We start from the raw sequence: 7,828 nt of genomic DNA, 5'->3' as shown, positions 1-7,828 counted from the left end.
ATAGAGTTAAATCATTCTTTGGATTGAGCAGTTTGAAATCACTGTTTCTGTGGAATCTGAGAAAGGACATTTGGGAAGGCTCTTTAGAATATGCTGAAAAAGAAATACCCTCCGATAAAAACCAGAAAGAAGCTTTCTGTGAAATTGCTGTGTGTCATGTGAATTCCACTCGCACAGTTAAGCTTCTCTTTTCATTGAGCAGTTTTCTAAAGCTGTTTATGTCAAGCATGCGAAGGGATATTTGGGCGTGCTTTGAGGCTTACGGTGAAAAAGGAAATATGTTCAGACAGAAACTGGAGAGGAGCTTTCCGAGGAACTGCTTTGTGACGTGTGCATTCTACTCACAGTGTTATACCTCTCTTCTCATACAGCATCGGGGAAACCCTTTTGGAGAAAAAGGTACCAAGGGATATTCGGGAGTATATGGGCAGCTATGGTGAAAAAGGATATATCCTCAGACAAAAAATTGGAAAGAAGCTTTCTGTGAAACTGCTTTGTGATAAATATGTTTATTCATCTCACATAGATAAAACTTTCTTTATATTACCCAGTTTGGAAATCCATCGTGGATGGATCCACGAAGGGACATTCGGGAGCACATTCAGACCTATGGTGAAAAAGGAAATATCTGTGATAAAAACTGGAAAGAAGCTTTCTGAGAAACTGCTTTGTGGTGTATGCATTCCACTCAGGGAATTATACCTCTTTTCTCATAAGGCAGTGTTTGAACACTGTTCCTGTGAAACTGAAAAAGTGATATTTCGGATCGCATTGAAGACTATAGCAATAAGGGAAATATCCTCAAATAAAACCCAGAAAGAAGCACTCCAAGAAACTGCTCTCTGATATATGCATTTATTTCACAGAGTTAAAGCTTACTCTACATTGCCCAGTTGGGAAACTCTGTCTTTGAGGAATCTGTGAAGGGATATTAAGTGGTGCCTGGAGGCCTGTGGTGAGCAAGGAAACGTCATCTGATGAAAACTAGAGAGAAGCTTTCTGAGCAACTGCTTTGTGATGTGTGTTTTCATCTCATAGAGTTAAACCATTCTTTGGGTTGAGCAGTTGAAATCGCCCTTTCTGTAGATTCTGAGGAAGGACGTTTGGGGACACTATTTAGAATATGGAGAAAGAAATATCCTCTGATATGAACCAGAAGGAAGCTTTCTGTGAAACTGCTCTGTGTCGTGTGAATTCCTCTCGCTCAGGTAAGCTTCTCTTTTCACTGAGCAGTTTTCTAACACTGTTTATGTTTAGCGTGCGAAGGGATATTTGGGCGTGCTTTGAGGCTTACGGTGAATAAGGAAATATGTTCAGATAGAAACTGGAGAGAAGCTTTCCGAGGAACTGCTTTGTGACATATGCATCCCACTCACAGTGTTATACCTCTCTTCTCATACAGAATGGGGGAAACCCTTTTGGAGAAAAAGGTACCAAGGGATACTCGGGAGCATATTGACACCTATGGTGAAAACTGAAATAGCCTCAGACAAAAACTGGAAGCTTCGGGAGTATACAGACGGCTACGGTGAAAAAGGAAATATCTTCAGATAGAAACTGGAGAGATGCTTTCGAAGGAGCTGCTTTGTGACGTGTTCATTCCACTCACAGAGTTATTACTTTCTTTTTATAGAGCTTTAGAGAAGCCCTTTTGAAGAAAAGCTACCAAGGGATATTCAGGAGCATATTGACACCTATGGAGTTCTGGAGGCTGGAAGTTCAAGATCAAGGTGTCAGCAGGGTTGGTTTCTCCTGAGGCCTCTTTCTTTGTCTTGCAGATGGCACTGTCTCACTGTGTCTTCATATGGCCTTTACTCTGTGCATCCACATCCCTGGTTTCTCTCTGTTTTTATAAGGACAGCAGTCATATTGGGTTTGTATCCCACTCTTCTGACTTTACTTCTTGAAAGTCCATGTCTCCAAACATAGTCCCTGTGGGAGATAGGGCTACAACATGTGAATTCTGGGTAGATGGAATTCAGTGCATAATAAAAATATAAAATATTTAATGTGTATCAGGTATCTTTGGCAGAAAAACAAACTACTGCAAATCTCAGAAACTTTAAACAACCACCATTTATTTTTCTTAGCATTCATTCTGTAAGTAATTTGTGCTGGACTCAGTGGGTGGCTTATCTTGTCTCTTGGGGCTGACTCAGGTATCTGAAGCCAGTTTGCAGTGCAGCTGGAGCAGGTTGGTCCAGGATAATCTTAGCTGGGGCAGTGCCCTTCTGTTCCCTGGGGTCTCTCATCTTCCAGGAGGCTAATTTGGGCTTGATCACATTGCAGCTGGACAGGTTCCAAAGGGAAGTGAGAAGCACTCAAAGCTTCTTCCAGGAGTCTAGGCTTGGAGCAGGCACAGGGTCACTTCCACCAAATTGTATTTGTCAAAGCAAGTCACAAGTCCACCAAGATTCAAAAACTGAAGAAATAGCCCCCACCCTTAATAGTGGAAACAGCAGTCACATTGCAAAGGAGATATGGACATAGAGAAAATTTTTCATCATGTTTGTGAACAACCTACCTAAAATCGATTTATTTAATAGTAATTTGCCAAAATCCAAATTAGAATTTTATTTTAATAGGACAAAGTGATTCTAAAATGTATCTTTAATTAAAATGAAAATATTTATAAAATTTTAAGAGTTAAGGAGTAATGCTAATTAGGTATTTAAATATACGAAACAATTATTAAAATGAGGTAGTATAAGACTAAACAGACAGCTATTAGAAGAGGACATATCCTTCTTGCGGTCGCTGCTGGACCGAGGGTGGAGGGCCCTGCGCAGACCTGGAGTACTGCTCCACAGCAGCCCCTGGGAGGCTGGCGGTTGCAGTGGGGACCTGTCGGGCCCCTCCCTCCTCCGGTGCCCCGCACCAGGTCCTTCCCCATGGAGAGGCGCCGGCTGACCGCGGGCGAGTGTAGCCGGTGACCCCGCGAGAGGTGGCGCCGCTCCCAAGATGTCTCAGACGGCCATATCCAAAACCTACTTTTTTTTTAAGTTCTTGGTTATTGAAAATGCAGAACTGGCAAATCTTGCTTATTTCATCAGTTTATTGAAAAAAATCAAAATGACTCAAATCATACAATAGGAGTGGAATTTGGTTCAAAGGTAATAAATGTTTGTGGTAAATATGTAAAGTTACAAATACGGAATACAGCAAGGCAAGAACGATTCAAGTCTGTGAAGAGAAGTTATTACCTAGGGGCAACCGGGGCTCTCCTCATCTATAATATCAGCAGCCAAGAAACCTACAATGCACTTACTAATTGGTTAACAGATGCCGGAATGCTAGCGAGTCAGAACACTGTGATCATCCTTTGCGGAAACAAGAAGGACCTGGATGTAGATCGTGAAGTTACCTTCTTAGAAGCCTCCAGATTTGCTCAAGAAAATGAGCTGATGTTTTTGGAAACAAGTGCACTAACAGGGGAGAATGTAGAAGAGGCTTTTGTACAGTGTGCAAGAAAAAATACTTAACAAAATTGAATCAGGTGAGCTGGACCCAGAAAGAATGGGCTCAGGTGTTCAGTACAGAGATGCTGTATTGAGACAGCTGAGATCACTGCAGTGCACACAGGCCCCGAAAGCTCAGGAGTGTGGTTGTTAGGAGCCATGGGACGGCACACAGGTGTTCATACAGTGGCATTTGGGACACAATTGTTGAAACCTTAAGAATCTAAGGTTTTTTACCACCATCCTCTTCTACACTGTATGGAAGTAGATCTTTATGGGGAAAAGAGAATTTGGGGTGTTCTGCCAGCTAGTCAAAGTGGCACAGCAAATCATATAAATCCAATTAAATGGACAACACCATTAGATGTGTATGTAAAAATGTTCTGTTTCATATTTTCCCTTTCACTTTCACTTTAAAACATGCTATAAACATGCTATATACTGTATGTCCTGGAACCCAGTGTGGCTCCACAGCATGGAATCTGATGTATGATATGATAGAATGTAGCACTAAATGCAGTTTCAGATTTAATTTTTTTAAATCATATGAACTAAAATTGTCAATTGTGAGGGGTGCTTTTCTCATCATATCGGTTATATTACACAATTGGTTATATTTATGACTTGATAGCCAAAGACTCTGACATTAATAGCCAGTGTGTTTCTTACTTAATTCTGTATACTACATTCTACGTGGTGTTTATGTGATCCACACTTGAAATACTAGATGAGTAGACATTCACTAACATACCAAACTAAAATGAAAAGTTGAGTTTTTCCATTAACTTTATACTGTCCAGCTCTGTTGATTTTAAAGCCTCATCATCCAGGTCAGTTCAGGAAGTATATCTGGAGTACCTGCTCCATTTTAGGCTATGAGACTAGCACTAAGGATTCTGATACCTTTACCCAAACCTACTGGGCTACTAATACTTCTCTCAGCCGTTGACAAAATACAATAGACCATGTAAGCTGGGGCCACTCATCCATTGCAAGTTTACTGGTCTGTCTGGACCCCTGGTAGAAAAATTATACTGTGCTTTTTCTGGAATTCAATATAATGGCATCACTGCCTGTTTTTCACATCTTTTGTTTCCTGGGTTTTTTGGGTTTTTTGTTTGTTTTGTTTTGTTTTGAGACAGAATCTCACTCTGTCGCCCAGGCTGGAGTGCAGTGGCTTGATCTCGGCTCACTGCAAGCTCTGCCTCCCAGATTCATGCCCTTCTCCTGCCTCAGCCTCCAGAGTAGCTGGGACTACAGGCACCCACCACCACGCCTGGCTAATTTTCTGTATTTTTAGTAGAGACCAGGTTTCACCATGTTAGTCAGGATGGTCTTGATCTCCTGACCTTGTGAGAACATGCAGTATTTGTTTTTCTGGGTCTGTGTTAATTGGCTTAGGATGATGGCCTCTAGTTGCATCCATATTGCTACAAAGGACATGACTTCATTATTTCTTTTGGCTGTGTATGGTATTCCATGGTGTGTATGTACCACGTATTCTTTATCCAGTCCACAACTGATGTAACCTAAGTTGATAATGTAAAATTCATATGGAACCAAAAAAAAAGCCCAAATAGCCAAAGCAATCCTAAGCAAAAAGAACAAAGCTGGAGGTATCAGTATCATATTACCTGGCTACAAACTATATCAAAAGAGCATGGTGCTGGTAAAAACAAAACAAAACAAAATAGCCCAGTGAAACAGAGAACCAAGAAATGAAGCTGCACACCTACAGCCATCTGGTCCTTGACAAAGTCAACAAAAACAAGCAATGGGGAAAGGACAACTTATTCAATAAATGTTGCTGAGATGGCTGGCTAGCCATATGCAGAAGAATGAAACTAGACCCCTGCTGTTCACCATATGCAAAAATTAACTCAAGATGAATTTAAGGTTTAAATGTAAGATGTCAAACTATAAGAATCCTAGAAGAAAACCTAGGAAACATCATTCTGGACATTGGCCTTGGGAAAGAATTTAAGAGTAAGTCCTCAAAAGCAATTGCAATGAAAATGTATATTGACAAATGGGACCTGGTTAAACTGAAGAGCATCTGCACAGCAAAAGAAACTATCAACAGAGCAAACAGACAACATACAGAATGGGAGAAAATATTCACACACTATGCGTCCAACAGAGGTCTAATATCCAGAATCTATAAGGAACTTCATTCGACAAGCAAAAAAATGAATAAGCCCATTAAAAAGTAGACAAAAGACAGAAGCAGGCACTTTTCAAAAGAAGACATACAAGCGGCCAAAAAACACATGAAAAAATGCTCAACATCACTGATCAAAGAAATGCAAATCAAAACCACAATGAAATACCATCTCACACCAATCAGACTGCCTACTATGCAAAAGCCAAGAAACAATAGATGCTGGTGAGGCTGGGGAGAAAAGGGAACACTTACACACTGTTGGTGGGAATGCAAAGTGATTCAGCCACTGTGGAAAACAGTTTGGAGATGTCTCAAAGAACTTGATACAGGACTACCATCTGATATAGCAATCCTATTCGTAGGTATATATCCAAAAGGAAATAAATCATTTTACTAAAAAAACCCATGAAATCTTCATTGCTTTGGTATAAAGAAAATAATTTGTATCTTCAGAAGCTGGATTCCAAATACATTTGAAAAGTAAAATACATAAAAATAACAAATAACCAAGGTTAATAAATAAGGCAAGAGAATAAACACAAAAACTGATATATTTAACTACCTAAAAATGAAACAATAGATGTATGTACAAAAAATCAAAATCAAATGAAACAACAGGAAATATTTGTGCTATATAAAGCAATCATGCAATCAATTAGAAAAATTGTTATGGACTTGGCAAGTTGATGAAGCACATGAAAAAATTCCACATACTATTAACAAGCACATGGGAAAATTTTAATTACAATAATAGTCTAACATAAAATTATATAAATATTCCAAAAAAAGGATAATACATTGCTGGTGAATATCTGATAAACTAGTGTCAATGATTGCTGGGCAGAAAAAAAAGATGTTTCAATTCTGTTGGAAAACAATTATCAACATGCATCAATATCCCTTGACCTAGCATCTTTTTGCCTAGTTTCGATTAACCTGAAATTTGACTTAATTTTGCTTTCAAAATAAATTCTAAGAAAATTACCCAAAAATGGCTCATGCCTGTAAACCCAGCCCTTTGGGAGACCGAGGCTGGCAGATCATCTGAGGTCAGGAGTTTGAGACCAGTCTGACCAACATGGAGAAACCCCGTCTCTACTAAAACTACACAGTTAGCAGGGCGTGGTGGCGCATGCCTGTAATCCCAGCTACTCGGGAGGCTGAGGCAGAAGAATCGCTTGAACCTGGGAGGTGGAGGTGAGCCTAGATCGCGCCACTGCACTACATACAGCTTAGGCAGCAAGAGCAAAACTCCGTCTCAAAAAAAAAAAAAAAAAAAGGAAGAAAACGTAAATTACCCAAAAATATGGGGAAATTTTTATGTATAGTAATGCTCATAATGACAAAAAATTTAAAACTATGTAAATGATCACAGGTATTAGAGAATAGGAAATGAATGAGAACAGTATAGAGTATTATGTTGTCACTACCCATGATGTTGACAAGGCACCTTCTATAATATGAGAAAATTCCATCACCAAAGTCTAATCGTTGCATGGGGACATCGGGTTCTCTTTCTTCCCTTTCTGTTTCTGCCCGTCTGTTTCCCACATTGTCCAACATGATCCTGGGGGACTTCTAGAACAAGAACATACTCAGTTGTGAGGAGAAAGAAAGCCAGCGCCCGTGTGTATTCTTGTGTGTGTCAGCATGTTCCCGAGGCCAGGCAGCCTGGCGGTGGGAGGACCTAAGGTGAGCACATTCAGTGTCATCGGCAGAGTGAGCTGTGACGAGTGTTTCTCCTCAGGCACTTCACTGAAGCGAATATATTTTGAGATAGTTCTTTGAATCACGGCATTGTTCTGCGACCGGCACTGGAATTCCACCTCGGGCTCTCGCTCATCACCACAAGTGCTTTGGGTCTGGCTGTGATGTGTGCGGCTGTGTAAGGGCCTGTGGTGGCGGATCCAGTCGTCATTCTTTCCCATACACCTTTGATCCGCTGAAGAGAGACTACAAAGCTCATAGCCAAGGTATTCAGGCAGGGAGAGTTTCGGAAGGTGGCGCGGGAGGCGGGATGGGTCCCGGGCCGCTTTGCTGGGTGGGTAGCAGCTAATTGGGCCTGTTAGGATCAGCAACTAGCTTGGGGCTATTCAGAACTACTGATAGGGCCACCTGTATCTCTGAACCAGGTCTTTATTGAACAATAATGGTGCAGCCAGCCAGGGAGCAGTCCCTGCAACCCGCAGCAGGTCGCGCCACCTGG

The 7,828-nt window shown here is 40.9% G+C and overlaps 1 pseudogene; it reads left to right on the top strand.

Annotated features, from left to right (window-relative positions):
- The first annotated feature begins 2,901 nt into the window (after positions 1-2,901).
- Positions 2,902-3,717, top strand: LOC117092306 (annotated as a pseudogene).
- The last annotated feature ends 4,111 nt before the right edge of the window (positions 3,718-7,828 follow it).

This window comes from Trachypithecus francoisi, unplaced genomic scaffold, assembly GCF_009764315.1.
Source record: "Trachypithecus francoisi isolate TF-2019V2 unplaced genomic scaffold, Tfra_2.0 Contig01440, whole genome shotgun sequence".
Lineage (NCBI taxonomy): Eukaryota > Metazoa > Chordata > Mammalia > Primates > Cercopithecidae > Trachypithecus > Trachypithecus francoisi.
Note: the sequence above shows the minus strand (reverse complement) of the source record. Positions and strands in the feature narration are given on the sequence as shown.